The 17,771-nt window shown below is 39.6% G+C and overlaps 1 protein-coding gene across 3 annotated transcripts in view; it reads left to right on the top strand.

The window, feature by feature from the left end:
- MRTFB (myocardin related transcription factor B) overlaps positions 1-17,771 on the top strand; it is a 197,079-nt gene that overhangs the window by 7,956 nt on the left and 171,352 nt on the right. For all 3 annotated transcript variants that reach the window (XM_082715003.1, XM_082715001.1, XM_082715002.1), the window contains exon 2: positions 707-771. The gene's annotated coding sequence lies outside the window, so the exon portion shown is untranslated. The remainder of the gene's footprint in view (positions 1-706; positions 772-17,771) is intronic.

Below are 17,771 nucleotides of genomic sequence, written 5' to 3'. Positions count from 1 at the left end.
AAACCGTATCTGTCCGCCCATCAGAAATGCCCGGGACGGGAGCCTGGGTGGCTCAGTTAGGCATCTGCCTTCGGCTCAGGTCATGATCTCAGGGTCCTTCCCCTCATTGGGCTCCTTGCTCAGCGGGGACCCTGCTTCTCCCTCTCCCTCTGCTGCGCCCCTGCTGTGCTCTCTCGCTCACTCTCTCCTTCTCAAATAAATAAATAAAATCTTTTTTAAAAAGTGCCCAGCAAAAGACCTGGCAAAAGATAGCTACTCGGGTATTTGTTAAATAAGTGAACGAATAATTGACTTTGATCTTTAGCCATATATTATATATCTGAGTAACTCTTAGCCAGTCTACTGCAAACCCCTAGAGGACAAGGATTATGTCATTTCTCAGTAATAACAATAATAGCAATGATGGTGGTGGTGAGAGGCAAACAGACTTCGTAACGTAAAAGCATATATTAATAAGAATAAAAACTAACATTCATTTTTGTTGAATGGGGCACCTACAGGTTCTTGAACAATTTAGGAAACGTTATTTGGTTACGCCTGGAACTTCCCCGTTTCCTTCCCAGCCATCCCTTTTTAGTAGCTTCTGTTTTGTTCTTTCCAGTTTATCTTGAACTTCACGCTCTCCAGGAGGCTATCTCTGACCATCCCCGCCAGGCATATAGTAGGTATTCAGTAAAAAGTAATTTTTATTTTTTCCCCCCCTCAGGTTCACAGTAAAGGTGCTAAGAAAGAGAATGTAAGACAGGAAGATAATTAAATATTTTTACTGAGGTAAGTTATTTATTTATTTATTTTGAGAGCCCTCTCCCCACCTCTCACTGCTGTGAAAATTCTTCTCCACAACCTGCCTTCTTAAGATGTAAGAGGGAGATTGTTCTAGGAGTATATTAAGTTCACGGAACCTGGGGTTCTTAAGGTGGATGCCAGGAACATGGGTTTTTTTTGAACAAGGTTATTTGGCTTTACTTTTTTGAATCTAATCTTTAAATTCCCATGACTTCATTGTCTTAAAGTTTGGTATTGAGAAGGGGATCCCAGCAGGTGGAAAGCCATGAGCTTCTTGGTGGTTATATATACTTACAACATTTGGTGAAAATGTTGTTTTTAAAAACAGGGAACTGAAAGGATTTGAAGGCCTTTTTGGTGAGATGACAACACTTCTTTCCTTAAATGAGATACGTTGTATTTTCTTACTGTCACAGAAAGGTCTTGCATCAGTATAAAACAACATGATGACACCAGTAAGCGCCTAACTCCTCTCACCCAGAAATGACTGCCATTTATATTTTGGTGAACATACTTTGAGAAATGTATCTATGGATATAGAAGTATTCATATACAGATCATTAAATAGTTGGTTTACACTACATATGATAGTCTTTTAATGCAACAGTGTATTTTGTATATCTCTACATGTGCATTGTAAAAGGACTGTGTAACAACATATGATGATTTTACTGACTCTTGTATATTTCATGGTTTGGAGGCACCATGGTTTATTTAATCATTCCTTTGATGACCATGTGGATTATTTCAAGTGGATAATGGCGTGTTGATTAAACCTGGACTCACACCATTGTATACTTGTTCGTTTATTTTCCTAGAAGTATGACTGAAGAGTCAAAGATGATGTACATTTTAAATGTGGATACATATGTTTAAATTGCACTCTGTAAAGACTACCAGTTTCTCACCACCACCTCCCCCAAAATTGATGAGAGTCCTATGTTCCATACCCCTACCCCATGAAGTTTTGTTAATCTTTAATCTTTGCCCATCCAATCGGAGAAAAAAAATGGTATCTTTGAGATAACAAGGCTTTTGACTGAAATAAGCCTTTTATGTTTTCAAAGACCCCTTTCATTTGGTATTCTTACTTACATGAAGAATTTTCTGATTGAGAACATAACGTGTGATTCTCATGTATAAGTGAGACACTCTCTTGGACTTCAATATGATGAAAATGTTGAAATATGTTGAGTCCTTTGTTTTTAGTTCTGTTGCCCAGATTACCTCATTATAAATACTTTTAAATTATTGGCAACGATCTAATTGTTTTGGATACCAAAGGTTTTCCTCTGTGGGGAGCAGTACTCTTGTTTTTTATTCATTTATGGTGGAGCTTGAAGATGTTTTAAAAAATTAACTTGTTAACATCTTTCGAGCATGGATCCCAACTGCCAAATAGCATAGAGAATAGAATTCACAAATTTGGATGACAGTGAAATACTTTTTATTTTTTTTTTAAGATTTTATTTATTTATTTGACAGAGAGGCAGGCAGAGAGAGAGAGGAGGATGCAGGCTTCCCGCTAAGCAGAGAGCCTGATGTGGGTCTCGATCCCAGGACCCTGGGATCAGGACCTGAGCCGAAGGCAGAGGCTTTAACCCACTGAGCCGCCCAGGCGCCCCGACAGTAAAATTCTTACTGAATTTGTCAGTTACGTGAATATGTATTTAAATGTAAACCTGTGATTACTGATGTTGAGTACCATCTGTCCCCAGAGTGTTCTACCAGTTTCTGATATGAATGTGGACTCTAATTTTATGTTTGTTTTAGATTTTATTTCAATCAAATCAGAGTTACTTAAGGTCTCCCACGAAACAGACACCAACTGTGTCATTGTCCTGGTGTTTGTTCTTTGACTCAATAAAAAGCCAACTAAACTTTATCATTTTATCCTCTGTATAAAATGCATCCTCTTAGAATACAGAGTGTGTTTCGTGTGGGTGCTGTTCTTTTCATTTCAAGTGAACATTAACAGTGTGTTGAGGGTGGGACCAAGTACGTTTTATCAATCCGTCCAGCAACTAGCATCACACCTGGCATGTACATGGCAGACTTTCAAGTTGTTTTGGAAGGAATTAGTGATTGGTATATATTGGTATTGCTAAGTTAGAACTAAGAGGTAAGTGAGACGTGCCTTAAATTTTAATTAAGAAATTTAATTTGTTAGAGAAGAAAACTAGTATCCATGACTCTTAAATGCACCTAAATCTAGACATACATAATTGGAGTGACACTTGCTACGGTAATATTTTATTTGGATTATTGATTTAGACTATATCTCACTTATTTTCAGAATCGCATGTACTACAGTGATTTAAATCTGCTTTGTTTTTTATTGTTGCTATTAAGGGCAAAGTAAGTATCTCGGTGAGATACTACATCTTAATTCAGGAGTCCTAGGATATTTGGTATTAGAGACCTGGGACTGTTTCTCAGTTCTGTTATTTGAAGACAAGAATAAAGTACATACCCCAAATTTTAAATTATAATGGAGTGAAATTGAGTTATTTTTTAATTGTGTGGTTCAGCATTTATTAAAAATAGAAGTAGAGAAATAGATTGCCAGCCTTTGAGAAGAATGTATAAATCTTTGTCCAGTATCCTGCCTTTTAAGCTTTTCTGACTCCTAAACCAGTTTTTCACAGCCAAAATAAACAGAGCGCATGGAACAAGCGCTTGATAGATTTAAGCAATGTTGTAGGCTTTTGTTTCATACGTTTCGTTTCCACTGGAATATGGGATTCTAAAGAATGCATGAGCTAGTTTTAATTAGTGTTTTAGCAGCCGTTATTTGCATAAAAATTTTTTAAAATTGATTAAATAATCCCCTAGCAATTTTCATTTGTACTTTAATTTCCATAGCAACGCCTTACTAAATAAATAGTCCAAAGTTAAATCTAGGCAGACCTAAAAGGAAATTATTGAGTCTTCATTAGTGGGCTCTAAATTAACGAGATTCCTGGACTTTTCCCTTGGATATTCTGTGGGTAATGGTATAACCTTGTATTTGTTTTCTAGAATAACCAAAGTTCTGGGTTCTTGAAACACTTTTCTGTGGTAATATAGGAATTTGCTTATATGGTAGCTTTCATTTCACTGATGAGTTAATTTCTTTAATCACATGCTTTGAAACCCTAATTCTAAAAATACTCTTGAAAAGTAAGGAATTACTAGTAGTAGTTAAACCAAAGTCTTAATTAAAATTAAGACTTTATCCTTTATTTCTCCTTTTAACTGCAGCATTTGTAAAAATTGTTGTAAGAATTGTTATTTAAACAGATTTTAAGACATTCTTATGTATGGGTTGGATTTTGTGCATTTGTAATGATTTCTTCCTATTTTAGGCATAAAGCTTAAAGTTTAGACTGGCAGTATAAGTGGTTATTTGATTGGGAAGTTGGAAAGAGGAGAAGCTCTTGTCTTCATATCCAGAATGTGTGGTGGTAGAATATGCAGATGAAATGGTTTCATGATCAGGGTGAGAGTATGGAACTGCAGGGGAATGGAAAGACATTTTTAAGTGCGTGTAGAGAGCCGAGATGCCCAGGAAGCACCCCAGGCTGACTTCTGCAGTGTGCATACCTGAGTTGGTCTCTCACAAAGGCATTATTATTACCTCTGTGAGGTGAAGAGGGGTGGAGAGCAGTAGCCTTGGGGCTCAAGTTCCAAAGTGAGCATAGGGCGTAAAGAAACGCCCTAGGGAAACCTCCAGTCTCTGACTGCTGCATCCTCCTAGAGAAATTTCCTTGCTTGCTGACCCTGGAAGCTTTGCTCCAGAAATTTGTCTGGAGCTGGGCAGAGGGAGAAATCTGTTGTCTGTTACTGCAGTGTCCAGATGCCCTCTTTAAATAGACTTCCAGGGTGCCTGGGTGGCTCAGTGGGTTAAGCGGCTGCCTTCGGCTCAGGTCATGATCTCAGGTTCCTGGGATCGAGTCCCGCATCGGGCTCTCTGCTCGGCAGGGAGCCTGCTTCCCTCTCTCTCTCTCTCTGCCTGCCTCTCTCTCCATCTACTTGTGATCTCTCTCTGTCAAATAAATAAATAAAATCTTAAAAAAAAAAAAAAATAGACTTCCAGCATGGGAGTATGGCTACTCACATCATACAGTGTGATCATAAATATGGGGGTTCCATGCAACCTTGGCCTTCGTGCCCGTTTGGTTTGTTCGGAGAGGAGACCCGGGTCATGGTGAGGGTTGTGTTTGTGTATGTTAAACCTAGTAAGTTTTGTTTTAAATAGATTTCAGTCTATTCTAATGTGACAAAGTTTTTCAGTATGAATGTTCTAGCAGCTGTCACTCAAACATTAATTGCTGTCACTGGGAAAGGATATCCTCCTACATCTTTTCTGGAGTGCTTGAAACCACCCCACTTCCTTTTTCTTTTACCTTAAGAACTGATTACTGACACTTGGGAATTATAATCAGATTGCATCAATCTTTACAGAAAGGTTACCAATTACTGCACTGAAAAATAGGCATTTCTCTCTGATAGTAAGTGTTTCTCTTGGTGTGTCTCAGTTCAGTACTTTTAAATACCTTTTAGGTGAATGAATGCTTTGTGTCATGCCCTGATTTAATACATTTAAAACAGACTTTATTGATGGCTTTCTTACTTTCAGTTCTATGGGAGGAGGTAATTTATTTAATATGAAATCTTCATAGGACCTTTTGGTTATTTAGATGTCCTCAGGGTAGAAAAAGGAGGGCTGATGTCAATTACCTTCACTCTGATATCAGCTCTAAAATAGGCATTTGTTGTGCAGAGTTGAGAGCGGTGGCGATTTGCATCTTGAGCAGTTGGCCTTCCCTCATTTTGTCCTTATAACATTCGGAGGATAGATGTAATCACCCAGTTTTATAGCATCATAAAATGCCTTAGGAAAGTTGTCCTTGGGCGCTCAGCTAGTGTGTTAAGAACCAAACCTAAGGGGCGCCTGGGTGGCTCAGTGGGTTAAAGCCTCTGCCTTCGGCTTGGGTCATGGTCCCAGGGTCCTGGGATAGAGCTCCACATTGGCTTCTCTGCTCCGCGGGGAGCCTACTTCCTCCTCTCTGTCTGCCTGCCTCTCTGCCTACTTGTGATCCCTGTCAAATAAATAAATAGAATCTTTAGGGGGGAAAAAAAAAAAGAAGAAGAACCAAACCCAAGCAAGGACTCGAATTCCTATCTGGCTCCAAAGTCTGTACTCTCTTCTTACGAACACCAACAGAGAAGGGGGTCTCGGAGTTGGTTGCATGTTTCATCATTGTAGATACTTAAATGTCCCACAGAGTGCAGTCCAAGCCACTTTATGACTACTGTCAGCGTCCTTCTCACCACCCTCTTATTTCTAATGTTCTTCAGCATCCACTGATGAAGTGAGAAGCCTGCCAGGGTGTCTGGCTCGTGGTGTTCAATACAACATAGGCTTGTTTAATTTAGCAGTGCTCGGAGATGAAAGGTTCATGATGGCCAAGTACAAACAGACCTTCTGTGGGATGTTAATTTTGTTACAGGAGGGAATGCTTGTTTTTCATTTTTTCATGAGTTAAAAAGGACTTTGACTTGTTTAAATCTGTGTAATCAAAGGGAAGCGAGCAGTGCTGCTAAACACTTTTTTTTTGGAGGGGGGGTTCAGTCTTTGGTTAATTCCATTTTATACCTGCCAGCGAATTGCAAATCGTGTGTTCTTTTGTTCTTTGCTCTTTTTCCTTTGGATTGGATTTTATGGTTAGTAGCTCTGGGGATTTAGTGGTAGGAAAATAAATCATCTCCTCCTCTGAACAGATTGTGTGTCTTTTACAACAGGTTATCCTGCAGCAGGCAGAGCAATTCGGTAAGGCCCCTGCACAGAGGTGTCGCTGTAGGAATTTGTGCCCCGCACTTTTTTTTTAAATAATAGCTCTACTGAGATATAATTCACGTACTGTAAATTTCAGCTCATATGTGTAAAGCGCACAGTTTAATGGACTCTAGTATCTTCAGAGCTGTGCACCAAACCTCCCTACCTAATTCCAGAACGCTCTGATCCCCACAGAAAGAGTGCCCATCCCCATTAGCAGTCTCTCTTCATTCTTCTCTCCCTCCAGCCCCTGGCAACCACTAAGCCGCTTTCTGTGTCTGTGAATTTGCTTGGTTGGGATGTGCCACACGAATGGAGTCCTACAGCATGTGGCCTTCCGTGTCTGGCTTCTTCCACTTTGCATGTTTTTGAGGCTCATCTGTGCTCTAGCATGCCTCAGAATTTCATTCCTTTCTGTGGCTAGGTAATATTCTAGTGGCTGCATTTGCCGTATTTTGTATAGTCATCCGTTGATGGACATCTGGGTGTTTTCCATGTTTTGGCTGTTGTGAATAAAATCCGCTGTGACCATCCAGGTACAGGTTTTCGGGCAGACTTGTCTTGGATGCGGACCTGGGAGTAGAGTTGCTGGGTCTTATGGTAACTCTGTGTTTAGCTTTTTCCAAAGTGGCTGTCCCATTTTACGTTCTCATCAGCAATATTGAAGGATTCCAGTTTCTGCCCACTCTGCCCAGTGCTTGCTGGTTTCTGTTGTGGTGGTGGTGGTTTTCATAGGAGCTGTCCCAGTGAGTGGGAAGTGGTATTTTCCTGTGGTTCTGACTTGCATTGCCCTAATGACTCATGATGCTGAACATCTTTCCATGTGCTTGTTGGCCATTCGTGTATCTTTCTTGAGAGAAATACCTATTCAAATTCTTTTTCCATTTGAAAAATTAGATTGTCTTTTACATATTCTGGATACACACATCACATACCCATATCCTTATTAAAATACAAATGGTCCAGTTTTCCTCCCATCTTGTAGGTCGTCTTTTCACTTTCTTGTTGTTCTTTGAGGCCAAAGATTTTAAATTTTGATTAAATCCAATTTATTTTTCTTTTGTTGCTTGTGTGGTCTTCTCTCTGAAGTTTTTTTTATTAAATTAAAAAATCATAGCTTATTTCTAGGCCTCTCCCATGTAAGAAATTGGTGCAAAATGGTCAGCTGATTAACTATGCAGTGGGTTAGAGGCATTAAACATCTTTTGTGTTTTCAGGTATTCTCATTAATTCAGCATGCAGAAGAAGTTTCTTAGCCTAAGACACAACCCCCCCCCCCTCGCGCTTTTAATTAGAAAGCTGTCATTCAGCATTCTGCCTAGGTCAGAATGCATACATCATTCTTTGAACGTTTATAAGTGTTTCACATGCACTGAGCACTTCACGGGACCCAGGGAGCCAGAGGGTGTGGAACCGGACTCAGTCTGCAAGGCACAAGAGCACTGGTGCTACGTGAGAAGTGTCCACAGAGGGCAGCGGAGAGATGTGGAAAGGAGGAGGGAGGAGGACTCTCGATCTGGGTGACAGCACCTCATGGAGGAGGAGACACTTGTGCTTTGTCCGCAGAGACCATTAGGCGATCAGGAATTCTCTCTTCCGGCTCCTTGCTGCTGTACATGTCGTGTGCCCAACACCGGGTATAGTCTGGCAGTCACAGTTAGGATTATTTGTAGCATGAAGTACAGATGGAGATATGATCGCTTGATGCCGAGAAGTGAGCCTAAACAGAACCACGTGTCTTGAATTTCTTCAGGTTTCCAAGGCTTTCAGAAAGGAAACTATCCTAATTAGTTCAGCATGATGGATGTGTGTATGTGTCGTTGTCTGTCTGTCTGTCTGTCTGTCTGAGCTGGAACCCATGTAATTCCATGTGGTCAGGACATAAAATATGGGGCAGGGAGTAGCAGTTGCTTGGCTGGAGAGGAAGAGTGATTATAGAGAGTTGGGTGTATCCTGTTGAGGAATTTAGATTTTGTCCATATCGAGGAGAGGCATTGAATCGTCCGGCATGGGGAGGGTGGTATGGTCACTCTGGAGACTGTATTGGGGGTGCCGGAGGCACGGGACAGGATGGGGACCGAAGACCCATTACACTTTTCAGTGCATCCAGGTGGGAGTTGACAAAGACCTGAATGAGAGCATTTGTAGCAGAATTTGGGTAAGTCATGGGCTGGAAAGGTTTAGGAGCTGTTAGGAGTCCTGGCTACAGGTAACAGAAACCCTGCTGAAACATTAAGTCACAAGGGGGATTAAGTGGGAGGTTCCTGGAGAAGGTCCAAAAGGAATGAAATGGTGCAGAAACCAGGAAAAACCCAGGGGCCTGAAGGGAGAGGCACTCATTATAACACAGACTCTTGATCCTATGTCTGCTGCCTCCAATTTCTCCACAGGACAGGGGCTGTCTTCATACTCTTCAACCAAGGAAGAAAGAGTTTCTCCCTCTAGCTTTAGTTTTCAAAAATCCCAGGGGCTCTCTTGGTCTTGAGTTTCATGTCTTTCTTGGACAGGGTCTCTGCTGGAATTTTCTACCGCCGCCACTTTGGCAGTTTTCCAGAAGTAGGGAAGGGTCATTCTGGGTAGATCCAACCATGCCCATCTACTCTGGGAATATAGGCAGGACGCAGAGCTTGAGGAGATCTGAGGAGGAAGGGCAGGTCAGGAATGCCTCCCAAGTTTGTGGCTTTGGTAACCTGTGATGGCCACTTTTCCGTCCAAGAATAAGGGCTTGGAGGGCAAGCAGACCAGAGAGCAGTGAGCAAACGGAGCTCATTTTTAGACTGGCTTAGACTGGCACATAGGGCTTATCACAAGTTGTGTGTTACGTATTTTTATGATTATTTCATTGGTTTGGCTTTCTTCACCATTAGAAGCCCCGGAAGACAGGACTGTCTTCTTTGCTGTGAATCTCCAGAGCCTCCCATAATGTACTTGGCATGTAGTAGGTATTGAGTAAATACCTACACAAATTATTAAATTCAGAGGAACATGTCCAGCAGGCAGCTGGATGGACAGTTTGGGTCTCAGATGAGGACTTGGAAATAGAGATTTGGGGGTATCAGTGTAGGGCTAGATGGTTGACAAGCTTTGAGAATTACCCTTATTGGCTAAGTATTTTTATGAAAGTTCAGATACTATATAGACCTGTAATTTTCATGTCCCTGTGATAAAATTATGCTCTTTTCCCCTTTGCCCTGTTTGGTGATTTCTGCTGATAATCCTACCAATGATTTTTTTAAAAAATTCTATGCCAGGTTAGAATTAGGGTTTGTGATAGATTGGGAAATAAAGGTGATAAAGACAGAGATTCTATTTCCTTTTAAGAGTAACTGACTCATAGGATGAAACTTTGGATAGGATTTCAGATCACTCCTGTAAACTCTCAGAAAAGATGTTTATAAAACACTTGGAACAATACAGATTGTACTAAGAAAATGTGCTTTGATCAACTCAGGAGATACAAAGCAGGGAGCTTAATAACTCAAGTCCTATTTGTGAATGGAAAGGACTGGAAGTTCACCTTAAAAGTAAGAAGTCAGTTCACATCAAGACTTTAAATTTTACATTGTGGATAGCAGATGTTAACTTAGTTTCATCTTTTGTACAAAAAGAAAATGAATTGCAGATTTCAGGTCTTGGCCTCTTGAAATCGGACTCCCGATTCCTATCTCTTAATAACCATTGGAACACTAGTTTAAAAATGGAATTTGACTTTGGTTTTTTACCCTTTAATTTTGAGGTGAGTGTGCTTCCAGCTCCGTCTTCCTTCTATATTCAGGAAAACCACACCACTGGTAGTTTGAATATGCCATAATTTTTATTATTTAAATATTAGAAACACACAGTCATGTTTATATAAAGTAGCAATACTATATTCACACTGGGGAGATGGTTTGTTTCATTTTAAGGCGTAACTACAATTGCCTTACTTTTTAGGCTGAACACGCTCCTCTTAACCACTCTGCCATATATCAAGATACTGTATTAGTGTTTCTGTTGCCTAGATTCTTTTCTCCACTCTCACCCCCTGTAGTAGAGATAGGAACATTTTTACTTCTTTAATTTCCCACCGAAGAACTTTCCCTAAATTTGCCTGACTACGAATGTAGGCCAGTGTCTTCTAGCAAGTTGTAGTTTGCTAGAGCATGTCTAAGAACCGAAATTGAGTAGGTTATAACATCTCCGTTTTTAAAAATTACTGAAATATATGTATCTTAAAAATACACCTCAGATACATTTCTTTTGATTTATAGATTGGCGCTTATTCTTTCAGATAAGAGTTTCAACAAATACCTAAAATGCTAATAAGATTTTGTATATTCTGAATTTTACCAAATTTGCTCAAAGAGTGGAAAAGTATACATTTGGGATTTTAACGACAATGTGATCAGTATTAGGGGTTTGATTTCCTGCATAAGTTAAGTTACTAACTGCACTGACAATTATTAAGTACATGGAACAATCTCTGTCTTGAGAACCTAGGCCCTTGCCAGTTGTATCCCTTTTGAAATCAGTTTATGGGGCCGAAATAAAAGAATGTTGATTTCGTCAGCTCCTAGAAAAAACAGTTAAACTGCATGCGATACAGTATAGTGTATTCTATATTCTGAAATAATTTTATTCTTTAAGAGGTAGTTAGCTTCATTATTTACTAGTTAATTCTTCAGAGGTAGCATCATTCAAAATAGAAAAGTTCACAGCGTGGGGGTCCAGCAGGGAAGAGGCAGCTCCTACAGACAGTGGGAAACACGTGGTGCCAAAGGTAGAGGCCTGCGTCCCCCTTGCACTTGATCTCTGGACTGGGCAGGGTCCTTCCTCCGTTGCCTCACCTAAAATGACATGATCATTTTCCCAGACATGGGATTTCCACTCATTTAATTTTGGATTTTCTGATGACTGATGTGTATAATTCAAATAGCAGCATTAAATAATTGGGGGGGGGGTCTATCTATCTATCCCTACCTAGATTTAGTCTAATTAGGGGAAGAATTTGTCTGAGTTATGGAAAGTATGTAACAATTGAAATGCACTTCTGAGTAAGTGTGTGTAGAGTTTAGGTAATATGTTGCCTGGCGGCTACAAAGAATCTGGTAAGTGATTGTAAGTAATTTACATGTATTCTGTAGGTAAAGAGAAGTTACCAGTGTGCTTCAGTTGTAGTTTCTGTAGTTGAAGCAGCTGAGAGATCTTGTTTATTACGTTCTCTACTGAATAGTCTTTCTTAATTGCAAAGAAAATGCAGAAGCTGTTCAACCTGTTCTTGCTACTATGTCAGTGAAGTCTAAATTTAAGTGAATTTTACTCTACCTCTTAAAGATAGCAAAGTAGTGTTTGGAAATTCTCTAAGGGTGAGAGTGTGTGTTCTGTAGACTTGTCTTAGGCATGTGTTACCTGTGAAACCCCAGGAGTGTATACAATAGGTTATTTTCCAGGGGCTGTGGAAGGCCAGACTAGTAGTGCCTCCCCGGGGTTCCAGGCTTACCATTTGAAACCACGATTCTCTGTCATCATGAGTGAAATGTCGAATCCTGGGAGGAATGAAGAATGAATTACTCACTTATGTATCTCATTGGTTATAACTTCCTACTGTATTACTTGCTCATATGATAAACACTGGTAGGATTTTAAATCAGAATTGTTTTTAGCGCTCGACACATGGTGAGGAGCAGTCATCGTGCTGCTGTCAGGCTAGTTCTGGAACAGCTTTTCCCACAGAAGAGACCTCGCCTGACTTTGCGACACTATGGTCCCCAGGGGTACTAAGAGCCAAAGCATGGAAAACAAATTGTTATGCACACCTAGTCCTGTCACAACTTTGTTTCTCTTCTTTGTTAAGGCATCCTGTCCAGCTAACCCCGCTGATAATCAAGAAACCCCTGGTGCTCGTGGTTAGATGAGTCCACATTCTCACGGTACTGTGGTCCCACTCAAGGCCTGACTTGGGAGACTGGCTGTTGATGGCTTCAAGGTTTCCTTTGCGCTATTACTAATGGGAAAGCGCTCTGTGACCTTGGGAGGGTTGCAGGTTGTTAAAAGTCCTGCATATTCTGCCTCACTGTAAAAGACACCATCAGAGAGCATTGTTGTGCGGGGGAGGGAAAGTGTTGCACGTACGTGTTAGCAAGGCACCTGGCACATGAGAGATTGCCAGTAGACGTTAGGCTGTGGGACAGCATTTTCCTCCAAAAGGAAATGTAATAAAGGAAATGTAGGGCAGTAATTGATGGTAGAGATGTCTTGAAATAACACAGATTTGGGTGTCCAGCACGTACCCTTTCCACATTTGAATGGAAGTAACGACTGCAGGTGAGATGGGAAACTCCATGACGGGCATTCATGTCGACACCGGGCAGTGGAGGATGTCTCCTTTTTGATACTGACCATTTTACCTAAAACAGGATCATTTTTTTTTTTTTTAACTCTGAAAAACAAAAAACAGAAGGTAAAATAACTGAATACTGGTTCGGTTTTTTATCTTTTGCTTTAATGGTTACTGCTTCTCTATGGGGAATAAGAATATTTACAAATCATACGTTAGAACCTGTGGTCTGGAGTTGTAGAATATTTAGAAGATTAGCAGTGTTTAATGTGGATATAAACTTGGGTATGATGTGTTTAGAACATGTGACAAGGAATCATTATGTCAGTCAAAATTCACTAAAAGCTTATCGTTTAGTAAAATTATTCCTTTGAGAATCTGAACTTGACAGTTCAGAGGCAACCTGAAAATTTTGGGAACAGAATAACAGTTTCTAAGGGAATGTGAAGCACAATGTCATCAACAGTTACCTCTAACAAGGGATATTCGTTAATTTTTACATCCATTTCATGAGTTTATTCAATTTTTTAAAAAGATTTTATTTATTTATTTGACAGAGATCACAAGCAGGCAGAGAGGCAGGCAGAGAGAGAGAGGGGGAAACAGGCTCCCCGCTGAGCAGAGAGCCCGATGTGGGGCTCAATCCCAGGACCCCGGGATCATGACCTGAGCTGAAGGCAGATGCTTTAACCCGCTTTAAGCCATTCAGGCACCCTGAGTTTATTTAATTTTTTCATAGAGAAGAGAAGTACCACTGCAGGGGGAAAAAAAAAGAGAGTAAAGGTTTTCAATGGATAGACCTGATCGTCCAGCTGTAAATGAGCCTATGTATGTGTGGCAAGAGATGTGGATCTGTTGAATTTTCTTTGTGATGAGTAAATAAGCTTCCATTTTCTGTCAGATGTGATTAATAACCTTGGTCTGGGTAGGACAGAACTCTGTAAAATTGACAGTACAGAATACACGATGTCCTGGAGGGTGTGTTGTCTGTGGTACGAACAGAGAATTTACTTAGAGCTTCCTTTTTGTTGTTGTTTTTTATGTAAATCACTTCGGATCCGTCTGCCTAAGTTTACTTACTGTTATTGAAGAATAATTGACATACGATGTTATGTTGGTTTCAGGTGTTCAACAGTTCAGGGTGTCAGTGCTCACCCTGACAAGTATAATCACCATCTGTCTTCATACACTGTTAGGACAGTGTTACTGACTCTGTTCCCTACACTGCATTTTTCATCTCCGTGACTTACTTATTTTATGTTTGGCAGTTTTAATCCCTTTTATCTATTTCACCATCCTCCCATCCACCTCCCCTCTGGTAACCCTCAGTTCTCTGGACTTAAGAGTCTGTTTTGTTCATTCATTTTTAGATTGCACATATAAGTGACGTTATTCGGTTTTTGTCTTTCTCGGTCTGCCTGAGTTTTTCACATCTTTTTATATTTCCAAGCTGGTGGGACCTCTTGTAGCTGACAGGCTCTGCTCTTGCAGCTATGTATGGAGTACTTTTTGAGTACTTGTCCTGAATTCACTTAGGTTTCCAGAGATACCTTCATTCTGGAATTCTAAACTGACAGTGTATAATTCTTTAATCATCTTGTCAGTAGCGTTTATTATCTTGACTTGGTGTTAGAAGGATCTGCCTGTTTCCCCTGATGTTCTTTAGTTGTGTTATTTAAACGCAATGACTAAAAACTTACAGATTATTCCCAGACTAGATGCAGAATGGCTTTGTATTTTGGTGATCATTCTGCATGAAATCTAATACTTAAAACAGTGCCAGACAGAGTACATGCACAGTAAATGTTTATTGAATTAATGAATTGTTCTAGGGTGGCTCGTGGTCATAATAGTTTCAGTATTAAGTGACCAGCATTCAGGACTGGTAGTTGAGTGAAACATTTAGGCTTCATCTGGAGCCAGAGAACAGACCGCTGTGCAATCCTGGGAGACCAGTTTGTTCACTTTTCCATCCAATAGTAATTTACTTTTACAGTGCCGTTTATGTAGAGGAAAGGTCAAAGGGAAAGGTGTATTTGAAGCAGTTACATCATTTGCTTTGCTACAGTAAAAGATTTTTAGCATGTAGTGAAAAAAGGGACAATTTAAAAATGGATATTATAAAGTTTAGGCAGTTACTTTTTTCCCAGCTTTATTGAGGCCTAATTGATCCACAATAAATGGCACAGATTTGAACTGTAGAATATCGTGAGTTCTGACACATACAGACATCTTTGAAACCATCGCCACAATAAAGATAATGGAAATATCCACTTTTTGTACCCTTTGGAACCCTGCCCTCTCACCCTTTTGCCCCCTTCTGCACACAGCCACCGATCTGCTTTCTGACACTATAGATTAGTCTGCCTCTTGTAGGGTTTCACAGAAGTGAATTTTTAATAGTATGTACTTTTTTTTTTAAAGATTTTATTTTTATTTTATTTATTTGTCAGAGAGAGAGAGGTAGAGCGAGCGCGAGCACAAGCAGACAGAGTGGCAGGCAGAGTCAGAGGGAGAAGCAGGCTCCCTGCAGAGCAAGGAGCCCGATGTGGGACCCAATCCCAGGACGCTGGGATCATGACCTGAGCCGAAGGCAGCTGCTTAACCAACTGAGCCACCCAGGCGTCCCTAGTATGTACTGTTTTTTACTGTGTTTCTTTTCACTTAGCATAATCATGTTGAGATTCATTTATATTGTTGAAGGTATCAATAATTAATTCCTTTTTTACTGCTGAGAGGTATAGATATGCTGCAATTTATATATCTCGTCGTTATTGATGGCCATTTGGGTATTTCCAGTTTCCGACTATTACAAATAAAACTTCTCTGAACGTTCATATACAGGTCTTTGTATGGACATGTGCTTTCTTTCCCTTTAGGCAAATACCTAGGAGTGGGATGGCTGGATCCGATGTGTGGTGTATGTTTAACTTTTTAAAAATTGCCGAATTGTTTTTCCTGTTGTATCCTTTTACGTTCCCTACCAACAATGCATGAGAGTTCCAGTTGCTCCACATCTCTGTCAATAGTTGGTCTGGGCAGTCTTTTCAATTTTAGCCATTCTAGTAAGCACGTTGTGATTTCTTATTGTGCTTTTAATTGGCATATTTTCATGTGCTCATTTGCCATTTTTCTGTGAAATGTCAAGCCTTTTACTCATTTATTGGATTGTTTATTTTCTTATTACTGAGTTTCAAGAGTTCTTTATATATCCTAGGTACAGATTCTTTTTCTGATACATGATCTGTAAATACTTTATATCAGTCTGACTTGTCTCTTACTTCTCTTAACAGTGTCTTTCAAAGAGCAGATGTTTTTAATGTTGGTAAAGTTCAGTTTATCAATTTGTTCTTTTATGGGTTATGCTTTTAGTTACCATATTTAAGACATCTTTACATAATCCTAGGTCGTGGAGATTATTTCCAATGTTTTCTTACAGGTGTTTTAGTTTTAGGTTTTACATTGAGGTATATGACCCATTTTGACTTAATTTGTGCGTGTGTCACAAGGTGTGGATCAGAGAGTTCATGCTTTTTGCATATGGATGTCTCTGTCTACTGAGTTACCTTTGCCAAAATCAGTCATCCATATATGTGGATCAATCTGGGACCCTCTGTTCCAGTGATACTTACTTACCTTTATGCTAGTACCATAGTCTCTTAATTACCGTAGCTTTATAATAAGTTGTGAAATTTGGTAGTGTTAGTCCTGTAAATTTGTTCTTTTTTTCAAAGTTGTTTTGGCTATTCCAGGCTTTTTGCATATCCCATGAAGTTTAGAATCAGCTTATCAATTTTTACAGAATAGTCTGCTGAGATTTTGTTTGGGATTATATTGAATTGGTATTATCAATTTGAAGAGAGTTACTTCTTTATTTTTTCTTTTGAAAAGACTTTATTCATTTATTTGAGAGAGGGCACGAGCAGGAAGGCACAAGCAGGGGAAGCAACAGAGGGAGAAGTAGTCTCCCAACTGAACAGGGAGCCCCATGTGGGGCTCATTCCAGGACCCTGAGATTGTGACCTGAGCCGTAGGCAGCCGTTTAACTCACTGAGGTACCCATGCAACCTGGAGAGAATGACTTCTTAACAGTACTGAGTCTTCCAACCCATGAACATGTTATTTCTCTCTACTTATGTCTTTAATTTTTCTCAACAGCATTATAAAGTACAGAGTTTGCACATCTTTTGTCAGATTATCCTTAAGGATTTCTTATATTTTTGGTATTATTACTAAGTGGTAGCCTTAAAAATTTCAATACAGAGTTGCTCATTACTAGGATAGAAATACAATTCAGTTTTGTATATAAATCTTATATCCTACAACTTTGCTAAACTCACTAGTTCTCGTAGCTTTTTTGTGAAGTCCATTGGATTTTTCCACATAAATAGCACCATCACATTTAAATAGTTTTATTTCTTTTTTTCTAACATGGATGTCTGTTATTTCTTTTTCTTGCCTTATTGTACTAATCAGAACCTCTAGTATAATATTGGATAGAAGAGGTGAGAGTGGACATCCTTTGTCTTAGCAATCATTCAGTCTTTTACAATTAATTGTGAGGTTACTGTTAATTTTTTGGGGGTCCCTTCATCAGGTTGAAGAAATTCTTTTCTGTCCTTAGTTTACTAAGATTTTTCTTCAAATTAGGAATAGATTTTGGATTTTGTTAGATACTTTTCTGCATTTATTGGGATGATCATATTGTTTTTATTTATTAGATTGTTAATATGGTAAATAACACTGAGCCTAGTTCAAATGGTAAATGAACCTTGTGTTCTTGAGATAAACCCCACTTGGTGTCATGATGTATTATCTTTCTTATGTATTATCGAATTTGGTTTGCAG

This window comes from Mustela nivalis (genome assembly GCF_964662115.1).
Source record: "Mustela nivalis genome assembly, chromosome: 19".
Lineage (NCBI taxonomy): Eukaryota > Metazoa > Chordata > Mammalia > Carnivora > Mustelidae > Mustela > Mustela nivalis.
Note: the sequence above shows the minus strand (reverse complement) of the source record. Positions and strands in the feature narration are given on the sequence as shown.